The sequence below is a fragment of the Lolium perenne genome, chromosome 7 (genome assembly GCF_019359855.2).
Source record: "Lolium perenne isolate Kyuss_39 chromosome 7, Kyuss_2.0, whole genome shotgun sequence".
Lineage (NCBI taxonomy): Eukaryota > Viridiplantae > Streptophyta > Magnoliopsida > Poales > Poaceae > Lolium > Lolium perenne.
Window position 1 is genome coordinate 9,209,353 of NC_067250.2, and position 22,643 is coordinate 9,231,995.

A 22,643-nucleotide genomic window follows, 5' to 3' on the forward strand; every position below is an offset into this window, starting at 1 on the left:
AACCTGGAGTAATAAGCACAAACGGAATCTGGAGATCACTGATCAATGCCCACTATGCGGTGTGGAACCAGAGGACATTTTTCACCCGTTTTTTCGTTGTACCCTGTCAAAGCAATTATGGTACTCCATGGCTGATAAGTGGCAGCTCCCTGATCTCTGTTCGGTGTTGAATACGGGCGTTGACTGGCTACTAAATTTCATTTGTACTATGTTCAAGGGAATGATCTGCAAGGTGTTGATGATACTGTGGCGATTATGGCATATTCGCAATGAAATAGTACAATAAAAAACACCCTCCAGTGGATGTATCACAGAGGTTTCTAATGAGCTACATGGTATCCCTTTTAATGATCAAATATCACCAAATGGAAGATATCACCAAAGGTAAATTTATCTTGGATGTTTTTTTTTGCGGGTAATTTATCTTGGATGTTGATGAGAAGTGTTTTCATACTACAAAGCTACAGCATGCTGAGCCGGTCGTTCTCTGGAGTCCGCCTCCTGTTGGATGGCACAAGCTTAACACAGATGGCTCATATGGATCAGGAGGTCATGGGGGTGCTGGTATGATAGTACGCGACCATAATGGTGAAATCATACTCTCAGCATGCTGTCAACTCCTATCATGTCGAGATGCACTAGGTACTGAACTTTCGGCACCACAGGAAGGTTTATCTTTAGCTTTGCATTGGAGTAATCTACCCCTAATCATTGAGATAGATTGCTTGGAGATTGTCAAGATTCTGAAGAATAAAGAGATTGATCGTTTCTACCTACACCATGGAGATTGAAGAGATTAAAAACTTTCTGAAAGTCCATTAAACTTGTATTACTCATGTTAAGAGATGCCAAAATGATAGTAGTCATTTCTTGGCAAATTATGCTAGAACAAATTCTCAAACGGCAGTGTGGTTCGCCTCTGGTCCAGAGGTTTAGCGAGCACATGTCATGGAGTTTTGTAATATGTGATGCTTTGAGTAATACAAGTTTCATTCGCAAAAAAAAGGTGCATCTGAAATCTGCACTTGTGATAATGGGCATCGCAATTCATGTGACGGAAAACTGCAATCGATTGTATACAACGGCGGTCAACAACGAGGTGGAGTCGCCGGCGACACGGCAGCGGCGGCGGCAACAAAGCCAACATAAACTGCGTTCTTATTGAAGAGCAGTGCTGCATTTTGGTATGTGAAAAAACAATGGCCATCTTAATCCCCTCCGTGTGATACAAGGTGAATAAAACAATGTTGGTGCTTACAGCTATGTAGATTATCATCTTGCAGACAACTAGAACCCACAGTACACTTTCGTGCAAAAAAAGGTGTAGCATAAGTTAGAATCAGCTTCCATTGTAGTAGTATATGCATGTCTGGCATCTTCCCTTCCTCCTCTCCAAGGAACGTCTACTACAGAATTCCGAATAAAGTAATTAAACTTGCAGAAACTTCTTGTCTGCTCCCAGCAACTTGGGAGTAGTGCTAAAAGTCTACTGTCGTGTCTCAGTTAATTCATTAGCATTGTTGCTACGCATCACATCTTTCTTTTTTTCACTGAACAAGGACTTCGTCACCATCATTCATCTCTCAGTAAGCGAGACTCCCAGTTTGGACAGCAACAGAAAATGGGCCAAGCAGTGGCAGGCAACAAAAAAAAAACACTGGCTACATTTAGCTGAAGATTGCAAATGTTTCCCAGGGCACACCATCACTTGAAAAGAGGACATGTTTTCATTAGCTGAAGAGACTGCAACCTCGGATCAGCCATCCAGGGGACATTGATCTCCATCCTGACTTTTCAGCTGCGCCTGTAAATAGAAGAGAAACTGTAAGCCGCAAGAAAGGCCATTACCTGAACCATGTCTTTGCAGAGTTGTAAAGGCCGAAAAACAGGATATGGCACACCACATGTTTGCAGAGTTTCCAAGGATGGGGTTTCAGGACGGGAAAAATAACATGGCAATCACATACGAAAAAAAACAGGTGGAATAAGAACTGGAGGTCTGAACATTAAGAGATTGTTATGGCACACCAGAGCAATTGCATCTTCGTGGCACGCAAAGGGCAATGAAAGGGACATGGAAACCATTCTTCAGGTATCCAGCTCCACCAAATAGATGGTAGATAAGAGTATGTATCTTACCAAATCACAGGTTATCTTTTAAGTGCAGATCTTGGCAAACCACAGGTTATCTTTTAAGTGCAAATGTTGGCAAAACACAGGTTATCTTTCTTTTTTCGGAAAGGGAAAGCCCCAGCCTCCGCACATGTCATCTTTCAAGTGCAAATCTTACCAAATCACAGGTTATCTACCAAATAAAACAACAGCTGCACAACCAACCAACAGCAATTTATATTACTTATCCAGCTACACGGCAGGACATGTACAATACTTTTTTTTTTTGAAAACAGGACATGTACAATACTTACTCCCTCCGTCCTAGTTTGTAGGTCACAATTTTTGAATATCTTGGCCCAAGGTACTAGCTAATTGGGTCTCATTTTCTCTCTCTCATTGGTGCATGCAACCTCTTTCTCTCTCTCATTGGTGCATGCATTCTCTTTCTCTCTCTCATTGGTGCATGCAACCCCTTTCTCTCACTCATTAAATAAAATTACGCCTTAGAGGTGGGGGTTATGGGACAAATTGTTTTTGGGAATATGACTTACACTCTAGGACGGAGGGAGTAGAAGGAAAGCGTTGAGCGTCCCCCGGGGGATCAAATCCCCGATCCCCCGGGTCCCCAACCGTACGATGCGGAGTTAATTACCGTCAGATCTGGGTCAGCGCTCCTTGGGTTAATGTCCTTCCTCTTGCAGGAGCGCATGTTGACTTCGGCTTCAAGCACAGTTGCTCGCGCCCGCAGCACTGCCGCCGGGGACGGAAACACCGGCGCCGGCGCCAACGGTAGCACTACGGCTCGCATGCAGCACCGTCGTTCGGGGCTTGTAGCACCACCGCCGGCGCCGGTAGTACCACTGCGCCTCGCATGCAGCACTGTCGTTCTGGGCTTGTAGCACCGCCGCCGGTGTGGTAGCATCGCCACCGACCTCGTCGGCCTCCTCGTAGCACGGCGGCGCCCGATTTGTAGCAGCCACCGCCGCCCATTGTAGCAGCCGCCGCCGCAGGTCGCAGCAGACGCCGCGACCCTTTGTAGCAGGCGCCACCATCACATGTAGCAGGCGTCGCCGCCCTTTGTAGCAGCAGCCACAGGCCACCGCCGCAGCTCGCAGCAGACACTACCGTGCTTTGTAGCCGGTGCCGCCACCACATGTAGCAGCAGCCGCCGGCCACCGCCGCAGCTCGCAGCAGACGCCACCGTGCTTTGTAGCAGGTGCCGCCGCCACATGTAGCAGCAGCTCTTGCCCTTTGTAGCAGCCGCCTCCGCAGCTCGCAGCAGACACCACCGCCGCAGATGACGCCGCCGCACGCAGCAACGGCTCCCGTCCCTCGCAGCTCCAGCAAACGACGAACACACCCTGGCACACTCCTCCGCCGCCCCAGAATCAGCGACGTAGGAGGATGTGGTGCTGAAGCTCCTCGTAGCGGCGTGGCGGCAGGCGAGCGCTTGAGAGCTTTCCGGTGGATATGATGGGAAAATGGGGAAGGAAATTAAGATGCGAGATGTTGGCAACGCAGTGGCGCGTCAGGCTAGAGAGAAGCGGCGGAGCATGCGTTCTGGAGGATCCACAGTGGAGGTGCGTGCGAGAACCATGGCGGAGCTAGGTGCTGGAGAAATCCATGGTCTGTTTCGTCAAGAAGGGGAAAGGGGAAGAGGAATGTGAGCTACGGGAGAGAAGACCGGGGAAAGGATAAGGTGGGGCGTTTTTTCCTCGCCAAGTTGGGGACACGCGTCACACGTTGGAGCCGGAGGAACGGCAGTTTCCGATCCCCCGGACGAAGCCAAGCGTTTTCCTACTTAGAATCGTCTCAAACAAAAGGGAAACAAACGCAAATCATCCCATCATCCTACTCTCGGCTATCTCCTGTCTGATCTCAAAAAAAAAGGAAGGGTCCTTCTTGCTTCTTTTATACTAGCACAAAGCTTCCTGTGATATCTGTGCATAGCTAAACCGGCAAGATGATGCCACGATTTGTGACAGCAAAGACGCAAAACTGTTGCCAGTTTACTAAGCCGGTTTTAACCATGTATGAGCAACAGGATACATGGGATGATGGGATAGCATCAATCAATACTGACAAGCTCGGTTATAAACTTACGAATTGTCACATCCCAAAATTTTCTAAATTTTGGAATGAAAAATAAAAATAACTTTGATGCTTGATTGTTTGAAATTGATTGAAAATTCACAAGGAATTAAAACTTTTTGAAGTTATTTAAAAGTATTTTCCAAAATAAGGTTTGCAAAGACTTTTGGTTTCAATGTATTTTCAAAACAAAATATATCTTGGTTTTCAAGGTTTTCAAATCCTTAATGGATTTCTATTTAAGAAAATAAAACTATAGAAAACTCTATTTGCAAAATATTGCCAAAGTTGCCATTTAGGCCAAGTGCAAATAATTATAAATTTATTTTCATAAATGGTTTTTAAAACAGGTTCCTTGTTATCCTAAAACACTATTTTGATTTTTTACAAATTTTTAGAAACTTGTTCGGTGAGCATATGTTGAAACTATTCACACATAGCCATAATGACATAGTAGTAATAAAATGCTATAAAATAATAAATTGTAAAATTTAAGTCCTTTTGTTGTCCTATGCTGATCAAAATAATTTTACAAACTTATAGAATTTCGTTTCACTCAAATCGAAATTATAAAACTCATTTTATAAAAGAAACAAGTAATAGAAAAAAAGAAAAGAAAAAAAAACAAAACGGGCCGGTCAGCCGGACCGACCGGCCCAGCAGGCGGCCAGGCCCAGCCAGCCGACCGAGGCGACTCGATCGATCAACCGAACCTCCAGTATCCCGTGTTTAGAAAACACTAGTTGAATGCCCGTGCGTTGCTACGGTTTCTATTTTTTATCAATATGTCAATACAATACATGCTAAAAATTCACGTGTATGATAAAAAAACATTCACAATATATTCTACCTATAAGATTCTATCACGTTTGAAGTATATTTTGACAACTGATATCATTAACTTCCACCTTTATAGAATTCTAACCATGTTGATATCACACGAACTAATCAGCGACATACCTGCAAAACCAGCTATCAGCCATGACATGCACCACTTGTCCATCGACATTCAAAGAAAACGTAGCTAAAATTTAAGTTGTGCATCGATATTCAAACAAGTTGGAATCAGATACCTTTAAGCTGAAATTTAAAGAAAACGAAAGAAGAGCTAGTTGAAATGCGTGAAAGATAGAAGAATAACTGAAGCGGGCTAGAAAAGAGATGACTCTGCTCGGTGGCGCTACAGTGCCTGATCAGTGACATGATGGAATCTTGGGGCTGTCTTCATGCGGGAAATAGAGCGTGGACGTGAACATGTAGAAAATAGACTCTACGAGGCATGGTGGTTTAGGCGGTGTTCTGGTTGTCTTCTTCCCCGCTGATGTAGCACCGCCAAGTCAACCTGTTACTTCACTCCGTCCCCAATCCCGCGCTTGACCTCATCTTCTTTGGGATGGTCACCCTAAGCCGGAAAGTCCTTGCAAAATCAGCGAGGCACGCTAGGTCAGTTGGCAGTGCAAGACTCATAACCATATACAACTTTAGTTCTATACTACTGATCCCGCTAAAGTTTGTATCCAACCTGCAAAAGATCAGAAGTTATTCAGATGTTTGCATTGCTAATCCAATGAGTATCATTCTTCATGTAACTGTAGCCATTCCTTCGCATATAACTCTTCTCATTAAGCTCAACTAATAACCATCCTACCTTCGGTTAACCACCCGTCACCCGACCGCATTTTACAAATTGAAACACCTGGCATGCAATGTAAGTGATGGTTGGCTTGGTTCAAGGTTCACTCTTCCTCTGGTTAGAACTTCACATCTACCTAAGCAAACAGAAGCGTTTAGTTCGGGTCACATTAACTACTTGCAAATTGCAAACCGTAAAGCAAATTACCTGCAAAAATATGGATAAAGAAAGTCAACAATGGTTGAACAAAGTTCCTCGTACTTATAGATTAATTCACAAAAATCCCTGTGTGAGTGGTACTTTGTTTGGCGGAGGACGTACCATGTTAAATCCTGTAGATTCTAGTCTTAAAAAAATAGCATCAGAGGTTAGTTAGTTACATATCTAAAAAAGAATACCAGGTAAACCATCAGAGTGCTAATAAGAAGGGACATTATTTCTGAAGTTAACTTCACATAGCAAAGAGTCAATTTTAATTGTCTAAAGTTTAATAATTTGCTAGCTAAGTACTCATGGGTTTATATAGAACAATTGATAAATAGACGATCAACAAATATTGCTCAAAGAGTCACAAAGTATAGTTCACGACACAAATATTGGTCAGTCACAAAATATTTAGCATCTTCATCCATCTGAATTGTAAACAATCCAGACAACTCTTGACCAACTTGAGGCGTAACTATCTTGACCATCAACGCGGCATCCTCATAATAGAAACTCATTGCTCCAAAATGGTCGCCGACCTGAAATTGGAATCTCATATCTCCAAAATGGTCGCAACCTTTTACTGGTTTAAAAACAAGATGCTTGCAAAGATAATTATTGGTAGATTCTATCATCAGGATCATCGTTGTGGTTGCACATGAATCTTCCTTTCTTCTTCTCACTGTTCTAACGCACCGCACCACAATATCCTTCTGTTCCTCGGACATCGATGAGTATTGTTTCCAAGCCCTCTATTATTTCTTGTCAGACATTCAATGTGTTGATCTACATTCACATAGCTTTGTCCAGGTAAAACCAATACGCAGGAGTGAAATAGTTAGAAGGTATTCTTTTTTTCCGCTCATATGCTAAAACCAACAAATAAGTACCATTGAAAATATTTACTATCAAAACTATCGGAGACAGGTGCGGTATTCTTTTTTTTTCGCTCTTATGCTACTCTAGCTACTACTATTTTTTCCCATCAAACATCTGAGCATACCTACCTCGACAACTTGGTGGTTCATTTCTGAGATGATCATTACTCACGGCATTTGTAGCTCCATCAGGCACTGTGTTCGTTAAGTCTTTGAATGGGGAACATCCCACAACTTTTTGCGAAGAATTTCAACTCAGCGAGTCAATCTATAACCAGCCAACTTAAAATATACAAGAACCCTACGTAATATCTTGATATGTAAATAGAAGCTTCATAATTGCATGAGTTCGAAAAGGAATTGGAAATGGCCAAGTAGCATGTAAAATTGCAATTGTGAGAAATGCAGATGTAGGAAAAATAACAATATATTGATACAACCTATAAAAACCAGATTATTTTCAGCTTCTAGCTGCACAATTTACATGTCCTAAAAGCCAGCCTGAAAGATTTACAACCTTATGCAACTCTCTTTCCATACCACTTCTCAATTCATATTGGTAGTAAAAAGTAAAAACCCATCGATACCCTAGCTTCTTTACATTCTCATATAGAAAGTGCACAAAAATTAGTCAAACAAAATACCGTTCAAGAATTGGAACCAATACATGCTATACGACTGCACTCTTTGGATATCGACAAGTAAAGAGGTGGAATCGATCGACGAATGTAAGTATATTGCCCATAGTTTAAAATAGCCGGCTATAGCCGGGCTATAGCCCGCTATAGCCTTTCCCGCATGGTGCGGCTAACTGCATTAGCCGGCTAAAAGGTGTCAAAGTCCTTAAATAGCCGGCTATAGCCAGGGCTATAGCTGTTTTGAGAAGCCGCGGCTATATCCTGTAGCCGGCTATTTTAAACATTGAAATTGCCACCATGAACACAACAATGCAATAGGGGAAGTAATATAGGTGGAAATATTGATTAAAAAGCAAGTCTGCCTTGACCATCAGTAGCAGCGTCAGGGTACCGGTGCTCATGCTGGTCAAGGCGTCGGGGTGGAGGCAGCCACCGATCGTCCTCTCTAAACCGCCAAGCTCGGAATAGCCGTCAACGCACGCTGGAGACACATCTCTTCCTGAGTTACTCTTCTTCCCCTTGCCGGCGACTGGCGGCGCTGACACCCGATCGCATCACATGACCAGGAGCCACACCCAAAAATCCCTCGCCGTCCTGTGCCAGGATGCTCCCGGACGACCGGACCCTGTCCCCTCACCACCGCATGCCCTGTCATCACAAGAGCCCCGACCACCGTGCCCTGCTCGCCTCTTGCTCCATGCCTCCGTACGTCTCAGACGGGTACCGCTGCCTCGACCGGGACGGCTACCACGAGATCCTCCAATCCCAAGCGAGCGGTTATAACATGCCCCGCGCGCGTGTACGCGACCTCATACGCCACGCTAGTACGTGAGCGTCTCGGCTACCGGGGGGGTTGGGATGAGCATCCAGCGACAACCGAGGGGCACCGGTCCGAACTGCTGGCGCATTTCTCCATTCCCATGTGATGAGAGATAGAGAGATATGTGGGAGGTATGCAACATGTACAGGAAACGAAAACTTCCACGGGGGTGATGCAAGGAGGTCCGTAGACATGCATCACGTCCTGATTTGGGGGGAGATAACCTTCCTTTCCATCTAGGTAGTTTCCATTTTTTCAGAAATAACCTTTCTTAATGGACAAGGAGTGAATCACGTCTTGATTGTTAATTGGAAAGACCAGATCATGTCTGGATTCTTTTGTTGCACGGACGGTAGGATAGACATTGAGGATATTGGACGGACAAGATGTTTTCAATGACGACCACCAAAGTGCGTTGAGTGTCAAACGACCAACTCCCATTTAATAGTAAAGATATCTTCACTTAAATCTACTTTTCTTAAGCTACACTACTCTAAATTCAGATCCATTTGTTTCTACCCGTTCCTAACTTCGAGACCCACCTTTTCCACCGACCTATGGTTTATATAAACTCTCCACCAGACCGCAGTTTCGTTTTCCCTTTCCTCCTCTCGAAATCCTACATCAACGAAATCTTAACTCGTTGATTTGACCACCAAAACTACCTCGAATCGATTCGGGCTCTACATGAAAGTTGTAGATCTCGTCGAGATCTTTCAATCCCGACCAATCTCATCTCTTTTCGTCCACCATACACGGATAATTTCGCATCGCAAGGCGTCAGGTCTGACAAAGGGAATCTTTAATTAGTTCATGCTCGTTCCACGAAATCCAAATTCCTTTGGTGAGTATGTAGATCTGATCATCCTCTACAACTTCATGTTGAAAGTTTTTCGATTTGAAGTACCAATTTGTCGCTCATCTACAGATCTATTTCGAGTCAACCGGAGCCAAATCGAGTTTCAAAACTATCTCGAATCGTCATGACTTCAACACGGAAGTTGTTCCTCTCGTCAAGATCTTTCAATTGCCGCAAGTTTCACCTTGTTTCGTTCACCGAGCAAGGAGAAAATCATGTTACAAGATTTCAGATCTTATAAGGTATAACCCAGATCTTGTCAAACTCATTAATCCGTTGTGAAAAGTAATTTGTGCGTTAGATAGATCTATTAATTCTATACAACTTTGATGTAGAAAGTTTTTCCATCTGAGCAAATTTTTCTATCAACTTTATGATATCATCATGACATCAGCATAGTCAACTCAGTCTGGTCAAAATCAAGTACATTCAGCAGTCAGTGGTACAGTCAGCAGTACAGTCAGCAGTCAGCGGTACAGTAAGCAATACAGTCAGCGTCTCAGTCAAACTCGGTCAAACTCGTTTTAAATTTGAATTTAAATGCCAGATTTGTTGCACAACTTGTAAATTCAATATAAAATCAACCACTGGGCCAAATTTTACAAATTTTATATTTTCGGAAAGCTTACAATCTGTAGTACACAATTTTGCAATAATAATGTATAGGTTTTGTGTTAGATTTTGCGTCATAATTTAAATAGTTAAATTAAGTCTTTCATACTATAAAATTTGTATAAAATAATCTACTGGTCCAAATCTTATGAATTTGTACTTTCTGGAATCCTCAGAATATGTACTACAACATGGAATAAAAGTTGTACAACTTTGATACGTGCACAAACTTGCTTTAGTAAAATCTATTCAAATCAGTAATTTGACGATAATTCGAATTCTATAAATCATTTTTGAATAATTCCAAATGCTCTAATCTTGTACTACTGTAACCTATCCAGGGAACTCAAGTTTATATTTTTACTAAACATAAATCTTGCGGTAGCTAATTAATAAGGTTGTGTATGTTAAGTAGATACTCAATTATTGTTTTTCTAAACCAAATTAAATACCCAGGAATCTTTATTATTATTGCACATATCAGAGAACACACAATACAACACATACACACTACCCCTCTTGTGAAATAAATTGGTGCATAGCATGCATGCATGTCTATGATTGTTCATACCGAATGTTTGTTTGTTTTTGTTGTTGTTGTTGAATGGTATGTTTATGTTGTGCTATATTCCATGTTATAGTTTGTACGGAGAGTAACGTATTTTGATTAAGAGAAGTGAACGCGCTTCAACTACCAAAAAGGCAAGTGACACTCAATTACCTACTTATTTTATATATGCATTAGTGTTTTCTTAAAACTAGTATGCATGGTAGAATTTTGTTTTCAAAAGTTATGCTATGCTTAGATCCTAGTAGTGTGTAGCCATCCTTGAACCATTGCTAGTAATTTGAGTATGCCTAGCAATAACAAAATGCTACTGCTGTTTTGAATATTCTGGATTGTGAGTGTTGGGAATTAAAATTAACAACCTTCATGAAACACCTTGGTGGATTGGTAATTGCTTGGTGGGCGGCTACTCAGGGCCACGGTGTGGTTGTCGTCGCCTAAGGGTACGTGACTACTCAGGGCCACTTTGTGGTTGTCGTCGCCTGAGGGTACGTGGCTACTCAGGGCCATATCGTGGTTGTCTTCGCCTGAGGGTGCGCATAAGTTGAGTGGCTACTCGGGACCACATGACTCCTGTCTAGTACTTGTCATGTGGTTGTCGTCGCCTGAGATGTGCACTTGTGGATGGCCACTCAGGATTAAAGAGATTAATATGTCGTCCATGTTTTAGTTAGCTTCCAGTGCAGCCTTATGGTATTATGGGCTCTGCCGGGATTAAGTAAGTTGTGAGGTCCAACTTGTTGCTAGACATGATGATGTGGTGACGGCCAAACGGGAACGGGTCTAGCTGGTTATGGTTGAAACCTTCTTCTGAAAGATCTTGTCCCATTCTTCTCTTGGGAAGGGTGGGTCGTAAGGTGAAAGTGCACAACCTCTCGAGAGTTAAACCTAAGATCTTAGCCGTGTCCCCGGTTATGGATAATTTGAGCTTCTAGGCAAGGAATGTACGGAAGAATCTCATCATTGTTTTCTGAATGTATTTAAAATTTGATCAACCTTCGAAAACTCATGGGAGATGTAACCATGTGATTATTCTAAAACCCATGGAGGATTTAACCATGGTGTGATTTCATAATGTCAATCAAAGATTTTCAAAATGTTTTGTTTTAAATAAAATGTAGGATAAAATTGGCTTTATGCAAATTTGCCTAGAACTCCACTTGCCAAATATCATGTAGATAGTCATGCCTAAAAACTGCCACCATATAAGTGTCATTTGCCAGTACATCGTTGTACTGACCTCCATTCGTGGGGCTGCATATTCAAACGTGCAGGATTTTCTGAGGAGAAGTACGTGGTAGGATCTCGAGTCTACATTCCAACATGACTGCCTGTGGCACATGAAGATGATGAAGGCTCATTGCTGATTTACTTTCCGCTGTGTTTATTCTGAGCTAGTCCGTGTGACTATGCAATTTGTAAGGTTTTATTTTACCCTCTGGATCAACGATGTAGTAATTTGATACTATTGCAATGATTACTATATTTTGTAATGTGTGTGCTATCAGTGATCCCAGGAATAGCACTATACATAGGTATCTTGCCTTTATTAAAAGGTAGGGTGCTACAGAATGGTATCAGAGCCTAGTGTTGCCTGTAGGATCGAGACCCTAGGTTTTGATTAGACATAGGAAGGCCCTAGAATGAAAATTGTGTCTAATCCTATTTTCAATCAAAAGGATGTTTGAATTTTGAACCTCTTGTATTCTCATCTATTCCATCTTCAAAATTGTTATCCTCTCAATTTAGATGACCACCTTATCAAAACTATCAACAAGGACCGATGATGGCCATGTCCCTGAAGCATGAAGAGTGATGATTCATGTGATATTCTTCGACTCCGCAAGAAGTGTTTCATGAAAGACTAATGAAGAACATGAAGGAAGACTTCGATGCAGACTGCACAACACACGAAGATACACCGAAGGACTACAATAGAAACTTGAAACATCCAAAGAAGAAATAGATCAGACCACCTTTAGCTTTCTTTTTATTGAAACGACGCTAGCATTAGAAAGTATTGATCTTACCAAATTGAGGTATGACCATACTAATTTGTTAGTGTTTGAAACAGATTGCTTGATGCTTGTTAGGTGTTGTTTGTAAAATGATTTGCCTTGAATCGATGTGTTTGGGTAGGAAATCTTCTTTAGACCTTTCTATCTATTCTCATCTATACCCAACCCAGAGAATGTTTTCTCGGCAACTCGCCATGAAGACAACAGTAGTGAAAACAACCTTGATATTTCCTATCAAGATGAAGAAGAGTAGAGTAGGAGTTCCGCAAAACCCTAGCTAGGGATCGATAGAGGTGTTTTCAAAACAATTCAATAATGGGGATTGAAACATTGATTCAATTCTCCATGGAAGTTTTTTTATCAAACTTGTGAGGTTGACCAAGTGTTAGAATACGAGATTCAATAAATCAAATACGGAGTAATAATTTGGGTGAGGATGGATTGATCACCATTCCTACTACTCTTATTATTCGCTTTCGTAATATTGACTTTGCGAATCTAGAGAGACATACCTACAAGAGAGATGTCGACGAATAAGCCTAAACCCTAGGGTGGATACATATTATACCCTTATAGTAGGCAAGTGCTGCCAAGCGTAGGACTACGTTTAGTTTTAAGATCTTGCCACTAGATGAAGAGTGGTGGAAAGCTGTCGAAGACACCAAGAAGAAAAGGATGAAGGATGTCATGAAGTTTACACATCTGTGTCTCTTGATTGACCCAAAGAGTGACTCATTAGTGCCAAAAGTAGTTTAACGATCATCCATTTGTATTAGAAACCTATTTGAATCACCTTGGAGAGATAGGTAGTTCACTATATGTAAATAAACAACCACCTAGCCCAGAAGCCATGGATATTTCAAAAGATGACCTCGTGTCAAGTCATATCCCTGGATGTGCCAAGTCATATCCAAGTTTAGCTTAGCCTAAACCTAAGACCTAAGACTACCTAACAAAAGTTTCTTTTAAGGGTGGTAGAAGTCATACCCTTAGATTTACACCAGATGTCGCATGAGATGGTACTTTGAGAAGGTAACAAGGAGTTCCCCATGAGTATACTTAGGATAATGCCCAAGAGATGAGTACCGTCATAAGATTGGATACAATTGATGGTATAACCGCATATAGTTTAGTGTAACATTTTCAAAGCCCAAGGTTGACTTCCGAAATCTCCTCGGAGATGTTCAAACAAAAAGCAATAGTGAGTATGAACCTATTAGACGACCTGAACCCAAACATTTTATTTCTAACCTTTCTCAAATCTCGAGGACGAGATTTCTTTTAAGGGTGGTAGTCTGTCACATCTCAAAATTTTCTAAATTTTGGAATGAAAAATAAAAATAACTTTGATGCTTGATTGTTTGAAATTGATTGAAAATTCACAAGGAATTAAAACTTTTTGAAGTTATTTAAAAGTATTTTCCAAAATAAGGTTTGCAAAGACTTTTGGTTTCAATGTATTTTCAAAACAAAACATATCTTGGTTTTCAAGGTTTTCAAATCCTTAATGGATTTCTATTTAAGAAAATAAAACTATAGAAAACTCTATTTGCAAAATATTGCCAAAGTTGCCATTTAGGCCAAGTGCAAATAATTATAAATTTATTTTCATAAATGGTTTTTAAAACAGGTTCCTTGTTATCCTAAAACACTATTTTGATTTTTTACAAATTTTTAGAAACTTGTTCGGTGAGCATATGTTGAAACTATTCACACATAGCCATAATGGCATAGTAGTAATAAAATGCTATAAAATAATAAATTGTAAAATTTAAGTCCTTTTGTTGTCCTATGCTGATCAAAATAATTTTACAAACTTATAGAATTTCGTTTCACTCAAATCGGAATTATAAAACTCATTTTATAAAAAAAACAAGTAATAGAAAAAAAGAAAAGAAAAAAAAACAAAACGGGCCGGTCAGCCGGACCGACCGGCCCAGCAGGCAGCCAGGCCCAGCCGGCCGACCGAGGCGACTCGATCGATCAACGGAACCTCCAGTATCCCGTGTTTAGAAAACAAATCAGGGGACATCAGGGATAGCTAGGAACCATCACCGTTCGCGATCTTGCAGCCGCGTAGCACGTGCTTGCCGATTTCCCTGCGAGTTTCGCTTCACGATGCGATGTCCGGCCTAGGTAGCGCGTATATATGGCGAATCAGAAGTGGAAAAATAGGAAACGTGTCCGATGCAAATTCCTAAACCGACCTTCGCTGCCGTGTAGAATAGCAATCACGGACGAAATCACCAGACGGACGAAACCAAAACGTACGATACCACGGAAACACTCCGTGCTTTATATCTTCACTTAAATCTACTTTTCTTGAGCTACACTACTCCAAATTCAGATCCGTTTGTTTCTACGCGTTCCTAACTTCGAGATCCACATTTTCCACCGAGTCTATATAAACTCTCCACCAGACCGCAGTTTTGTTTTCCCTTTCCTCCTCTCGAAATCCTACATCAACGAAATCTTAACTCATTGATTTGACCATCAAAACTACCTCGAATCGCTTCGGGCTCTACATGAAAGTTGTAGATCTCGTCGAGATCTTTCAATCCCGACCAATCTCATCTCTTTTCGTCCACCATACACACGGATAATTTCGCATCGCAAGACGTCAGGTCTGACAAAGGGAATCTTTAATTAGTTCGTGCTCGTTCCACGAAATCCAAATTCCTTTGGTGAGTATGTAGATCTGATCATCCTCTACAACTTTCATGTTGAAAGTTTTTCGATTTGAAGTACCAATTTGTCGCTCATCTATAGATCTATTTCGAGTCAACCGGAGCCAAATCGAGTTTCAAAACTATCTCGAATCGTCATGACTTCAACACGGAAGTTGTTCCTCTCGTCAAGATCTTTCAATTGCCGCAAGTTTCACCTTGTTTCGTTCAACGAGCAAGGAGAAAATCATGTTACAAGATTCAGATCTTATAAGGTATAACCCAGATCTTGTCAAACTCATTAATCCGTTGTGAAAAGTAATTGATGCGTTAGATAGATCTATTAATTCTATACAACTTTGATGTAGAAAGTTTTTCCATCTGAGCAAATTTTTCTATCAACTTTATGGCATCATCATGACATCAGCATAGTCAACTCAGTCTGGTCAAAGTCAAGTACAGTCAGCAGTCAGCGGTACAGTCAGCAGTATAGTGAGCGGTACAGTCAGCAGTCAGTGGTACAGTAAGCAGTACAGTCAGCGTCTCAGTCAAACTCGGTCAAACTCGTTTTAAATTTGAATTTAAATGCCAGATTTGTTGCACAACTTGTAAATTCAATATAAAATCAACCACTGGGCCAAATTTTACAAATTTTATATTTTCGGAAAGCTTACAATCTGTAGTACACAATTTTGCAATAATAATGTATAGGTTTTGTGTTAGATTTTGCGTCATAATTTAAATAGTTAAATTAAGTCTTTCATACTATAAAATTTGTATAAAATAATCTACTGGTCCAAATCTTATGAATTTGTACTTTCTGGAATCCTCAGAATATGTACTACAACATGGAATAAAAGTTGTACAACTTTGATACGTGCACAAACTTGCTTTAGTAAAATCTATTCAAATCACTAATTTGACGATAATTCGAATTCTATAAATTATTTTTGAATAATTCCAATTGCTCTAATCTTGTACTACTGTAACCTATCCAGGGAACTCAAGTTTATATTTTTACTAAACATAAATCTTGCGGTAGCTAATTAATAAGGTTGTGTATGTTAAGTAGATACTCAATTATTGTTTTTCTAAACCAAATTAAATACCCAGGAAGCTTTATTATTATTGCACATATCAGAGAACATACAATACAACACATACACACTACCCCTCTTGTGAAATAAATTGGTGCATAGCATGCATGCATGTCTATGATTGTTCATATCGAATGTTTGTTTGTTTTTGTTGTTGTTGTTGAATGGTATGTTTATGTTGTGCTATATTCCATGTTATAGTTTGTACGGAGAGTAACGTATTTTGATTAAGAGAAGTGAACGCGCTTCGACTACCAAAAAGGCAAGTGACACTCAATTACCTACTTATTTTATATATGCATTAGTGTTTTCTTAAAACTAGTATGCATGGTAGAATTTTGTTTTCAAAAGTTATGCTATGCTAAGATCCTAGTAGTGTGTAGCCATCCTTGAACCATTGCTAGTAATTTGAGTATGCCTAGCAATAACAAAATGCTACTGCTGTTTTGAATATTCTGGATTGTGAGTGTTGGGAATTAAAATTAACAACCTTAATGAAACACCTTGGTGGATTGGTAATTGCTTGGTGGGCGGCTACTCAGGGCCACGGTGTGGTTGTCGTCGCCTGAGGGTACGTGACTACTCAGGGCCACTTTGTGGTTGTCGTCGCCTGAGGGTACGTGGCTACTCAGGGCCATATCGTGGTTGTCTTCGCCTGAGGGTGCGCATAAGTTGAGTGGCTACTCAGGGCCACATGACTCCTGTCTAGTACTTGTCATGTGGTTGTCGTCGCCTGAGATGTGCACTTGTGGATGGCCACTCAGGATTAAAGAGATTAATATGTCGTCCATGTTTTAGTTAGCTTCCAGTGCAGCCTTATGGTATTATGGGCTCTGCCGGGATTAAGTAAGTTGTGAGGTCTAACTTGTTGCTAGACATGATGATGTGGTGACGGCCAAACGGGAACGGGTCTAGCTGGTTATGGTTGAAACCTTCTTCTGAAAGATCTTGTCTCATTCTTCTCTTGGGAAGGGTGGGTCGTAAGGTGAAAGTGCACAACCTCTCGAGAGTTAAACCTAAGATCTTAGCCATGTCCCCGGTTATGGACAATTTGAGCTTCTAGGCAAGGAATGTACGGAAGAATCTCATCATTGTTTTTTGAATGTATTTAAAATTTGATCAACCTTCGAAAACTCATGGGAGATGTAACCATGTGATTATTCTAAAACCCATGGAGGATTTAACCATGGTGTGATTTCATAATGTCAATCAAATATTTTCAAAATGTTTTGTTTTAAATAAAATGTAGGATAAAATTGGCTTTATGCAAATTTGCCTAGAACTCCACTTGCCAAATATCATGTAGATAGTCATGCCTAAAAACTGCCACCATATAAGTGTCATTTGCCAGTACATCGTTGTACTGACCTCCATTCGTGGGGCTGCATATTCAAACGTGCAGGATTTTCTGAGGAGAAGTACGTGGTAGGATCTCGAGTCTACATTCCAACATGACTGCCTGTGGCACATGAAGATGATGAAGGCTCATTGCTGATTTACTTTCCGCTGTGTTTATTCTGAGCTAGTCCGTGTGACTATGCAATTTGTAAGGTTTTATTGTACCCTCTGGATAAACGATGTAGTAATTTGATACTATTGCAATGATTATTATATTTTGTAATGTGTGTGCTATCAGTGATCCCGGGAATAGCACTATACACAGGTATCTTGCCTTTATTAAAAGGTAGGGTGCTACACGAATAAATAATGACTGGCAAGCACATCTAAAACTGAACTTAAAGCGTACATATAAACATCAACTTATTTATCTGATTCACTGTCCAATTCTCCCGCAAAAAAAAGCCTCACTGTCTTATTGCCAACATCTACGGAATTCTGCTACTATTTCTATATAAGAACACTGTACACAATTAGGAAACTACTGGTACTACTTCTATGATCTGGAGGTTGCTTCGAACAAGGAAAATTCACACTATTGTACACCTAGGGGAATAAACAAAATGAGGCCAATTTCTACACATCTATCCATGCATGCATCATTCAAGTTTAAACAGAATGACGATTTCGAGTTTAGGCATATTGACAAATTTCTACACGCTAGCCATCCAAGCAAACACTAGTGACTAGCCTGACAAATTTCTACACGCTCTTCATACAAGCATCCATCCATTAACTACAAATTCTAGATCAACACACTAACCATCCAATAAAACAAAATTAGGGTCTAAATTGTCAGTCTTCATGACCACCCTGTCGAACAAACGTCATGTTCTACCATCTTCCAAAGAATACACGAGGGAGAGGTTGGGGGGAAAGCAACCTTCCAAGTATCTACTGAATAAGTATCAGCATAACTCTGTGAGCCTAGCTTGAGCTTATGGCTTGCAATGCAGTAGGTACAAATAAGTAAGAGATCCCTTTTCACAAACAAAAAAACTAAGAGATCCCTGCCAGAAATTTTAGTGATGTCTATTGCTATCGCCCATCATTTTCTGTAAACCACGAAAGGTTCTGAATGCTCTGGTTTATTGAACTGAAGTTACACAAGAGGGATTTGCAGAAAACTTATTTAATTTTGCTATCTCTTATTGTTGTTTCCGTCCTTCATCCAAGTCCATTCAAAAAAGAATTTACCAACTCCCAAATTTCTATTGAGGCAAGTGCAGTGGAAAATGATAGCCACAGCATGACTGTATAGACTATTCATATGATCAAGACATCTACCTTATTTCAAATATAACAGCAGGAGTGGTTCTCTCAAATGAAGGAAAAACTATATGGGGGGGGGTAGTTTGTGTAAATTAGAAGTTGTCGAGTGGATCAATACAGATAGATGCAATCAGTGCGAATTTTCATAGTCATAATGGCAACCTGATAGCAGAAGCAAAAGAAACACATTTGTTCATACCTGAGGTCGCGTAAACAATGATTATGCTACAAACTCGCCATAGACGACTTGACAGCTGATACGCGTTCAACACGCGTCCGTTGGGAACCCCAAGAGGAAGGTGTGATGCGTACAGCGGCAAGTTTCCCTCAGTATGAAACCAAGGTTATCGAACCAGTAGGAGCCAAGAAGCACGTTGAAGGTTGATGGCAGCGGGATGTAGTGCGGCTCAACACCAGAGATTCCGGCGCCAACGTGGAACCTGCACAACACAACCAAAGTACTTTGCCCCAACGAAACAGTGAGGTTGTCAATCTCACCGGCTTGCTGTAACAAAGGATTAACCGTATTGTGTGGAAGATGATTGTTTGCAGAAAACAGTAGAACAAGTATTGCAGTAGATTGTATTTCAGTAAAGAGAATTGGACCGGGGTCCACAGTTCACTAGAGGTGTCTCTCCCATAAGATAAACAACATGTTGGGTGAACAAATTACAGTTGGGCAATTGACAAATAAAGAGGGCATGACCATGCACATACATATCATGATGAGTATAGTGAGATTTAATTGGGCATTACGACAAAGTACATAGACCGCCATCCAACTGCATCTATGCCTAAAAAGTCCACCTTCAGGTTATCATCCGAACCCCCTCCAGTATTAAGTTGCAAAGCAACAGACAATTGCATTAAGTATGGTGCGTAATGTAATCAACAACTACATCCTTAGACATAGCATCAATGTTTTATCCCTAGTGGCAACAGCACAACACAACCTTAGAACTTTCACACATCGTCCCTGTGTCAATGCAGGCATGAACCCACTATCGAGCATAAATACTCCCTCTTGGAGTTACAAGCATCTACTTGGCCAGAGCATCTACTAGTAACGGAGAGCATGCAAGATCATAAACAACACATAGATATAACTTTGATAATCAACATAACAAGTATTCTCTATTCATCGGATCCCAACAAACGCAACATATAGAATTACATATAGATGATCTTGATCATGTTAGGCAGCTCACAAGATCCGACAATGAAGCACAATTGGGGAGAAGACAACCATCTAGCTACTGCTATGAACCCATAGTCCAGGGGTAGACTACTCACACATCACTCCGGAGGCGACCATGGCGGCGTAGAGTCCTCCGGGAGATGAATCCCCTCTCCGGCAGGGTGCCGGAGGCGATCTCCTGGATCCCCCGAGATGGGATCGGCGGCGGCGGCGTCTCAGTAAGGTTTTCCGTATCGTGGCTCTCCGTACTGGGGGTTTCGCGACGGAGGCTTTAAGTAGGCGGAAGGGCAGGTCAGGATGGGGCACGAGGGGCCCACACCACAGGGCCGCGCGGCCAAGGGGGGGCCGCGCCGCCCTAGGGTGTGGCCCCCTCGTGGCCCCTCTTCGTCTCCTCTTCGGACTTCTGGAAGCTTCGTGGCAAAATAGGACCCTGGGCGTTGATTTCGTCCAATTCCGAGAATATTTCGTTACTAGGATTTCTGAAACCAAAAACAGCAGAAACAAAGAATCGGCACTTCGGCATCTTGTTAATAGGTTAGTTCCAGAAAATGCACGAATATGACATAAAGTGTGCATAAAACATGTAGATAACATCAATAATGTGGCATGGAACATAAGAAATTATCGATACGTTGGAGACGTATCAGCATCCCCAAGCTTAGTTCTGCTCGTCCCGAGCAGGTAAAACGATAACACAGATAATTTCTGGAGTGACATGCCATCATAATCTTGATCATTCTATTTGTAAAGCATATGTAGTGAATGCAGCGATCAAAACAATGTATATGACATGAGTAAACAAGTGAATCATAAAGCAAAGACTTTTCATGAATAGCACTTCAAGACAAGCATCAATAAGTCTTGCATAAGAGTTAACTCATAAAGCAATAATTCAAAGTAAAGGTGTTGAAGCAACTCAAAAGAAGATTAAGTTTCAGCGATTGCTTTCAACTTATAACATGTATATCTCATGGATATTGTCAACATAGAGTAATATAATAAGTGCAATAAGCAAGTATGTAGGAATCAATGCACAGTTCACACAAGTGTTTGCTTCTTGAGGTGGAGAGAAATAGGTGAACTGACTCAACAATAAAGTAAAAGAATGGTCCTCATAGAGGAAAAGCATCGATTGCTATATTTGTGCTAGAGCTTTGATTTTGGAAACATGAAACAATTTTGTCAATGGTAGTAATAAAGCATATGTATCATGTAAATTATATCTTACAAGTTGCAAGCCTCATGCATAGTATACTAATAGTGTCCGCACCTTGTCCTAATTAGCTTGGACTACCGGATCATCACAATGCACATGTTTTAACCAAGTGTCACAAAGGGGTACCTCTATGCCGCCTGTACAAAGGTCTAAGGAGAAAGCTCGCATTGGATTTCTCGCTATTGATTATTCTTCAACTTAGACATCCATACCGGGACAACATAGACAACAGATAATGGACTCCTCTTTTATGCATAAGCATGTAACAACAATTAATAATTTTCTCATTTGAGATTGAGGATATATGTCCAAAACTGAAACTTCCACCATGGATCATGGCTTTAGTTAGCGGCCCAATGTTCTTCTCTAACAATATGCATGCTTAACCATAAGGTGGTAGATCGCTCTTACTTCAGACAAGACGAACATGCATAGCAACTCACATGAAATTCAACAAAGAGTAGTTGATGGCGTCCCCAGTGAACATGGTTATCGCACAACAAGCAACTTAATAAGAGATAAAGTGCATAATTACATATTCAATACTACAATAGTTTTTAAGCTATTTGTCCCATGAGCTATATATTGCAAAGGTGAATGATGGAATTTTAAAGGTTAGCACTCAAGCAATTTACTTTGGAATGGCGGAAAATACCATGTAGTAGGTAGGTATGGTGGACACAAATGGCATAGTGGTTGGCTCAAGTATTTTGGATGCATGAGAAGTATTCCCTCTCGATACAAGTTTTAGGCTAGCAAGGCTTATTTGAAACAAACACAAGGATGAACCGGTACAGCAAAACTCACATAAAAGACATATTGAAAACATTATAAGACTCTACACCGTCTTCCTTGTTGTTCAAACTCAATACTAGAAATTATCTAGACCTTAGAGAGACCAAATATGCAAACCAAATTTTAGCATGCTCTATGTATTTCTTCATTAATGGGTGCAAAGCATATGATGCAAGAGCTTAAACATGAGCACAACAATTGCCAAGTATCACATTACCCAAGACATTTATAGCAATTACTACATGTATCATTTTCCAATTCCAACCATATAACAATTTAACGAAGAAGAAACTTCGCCATGAATACTATGAGTAGAAACTAAGGACATACTTGTCCATATGCTACAGCGGAGCGTGTCTCTCTCCCATAAAGTGAATGCTAGGATCCATTTTATTCAAACAAAACAAAAAACAAAAACAAACCGATGCTCCAAGCAAAGCACATAAGATGTGATGGAATAAAAATATAGTTTCAGGGGAGGAACCTGATAATGTTGTCGATGAAGAAGGGGATGCCTTGGGCATCCCCAAGCTTAGACGCTTGAGTCTTCTTAGAATATGCAGGG

At 40.9% G+C, this 22,643-nt stretch overlaps 2 long non-coding RNA genes and 1 pseudogene across 2 annotated transcripts; 2 read left to right on the forward strand and 1 right to left on the reverse strand.

Moving 5' to 3' along the window:
- Window positions 1-1,180: 1,180 nt before the first annotated feature.
- The window catches only part of LOC127311501 (DNA (cytosine-5)-methyltransferase DRM2-like), a 41,111-nt pseudogene continuing 19,648 nt past the window's right edge, over window positions 1,181-22,643 (reverse strand).
- LOC127311502 (uncharacterized) lies at window positions 8,894-11,911 on the forward strand. Its single transcript, XR_011748421.1, has 4 exons — window positions 8,894-9,223; window positions 9,308-9,480; window positions 10,492-10,552; window positions 11,693-11,911. It is a non-coding gene; the product is annotated as an uncharacterized lncRNA (long non-coding RNA).
- LOC139833207 (uncharacterized) lies at window positions 14,871-17,887 on the forward strand. The gene is made up of 4 exons (XR_011748544.1): window positions 14,871-15,120; window positions 15,206-15,377; window positions 16,401-16,461; window positions 17,602-17,887. It is a non-coding gene; the product is annotated as an uncharacterized lncRNA (long non-coding RNA).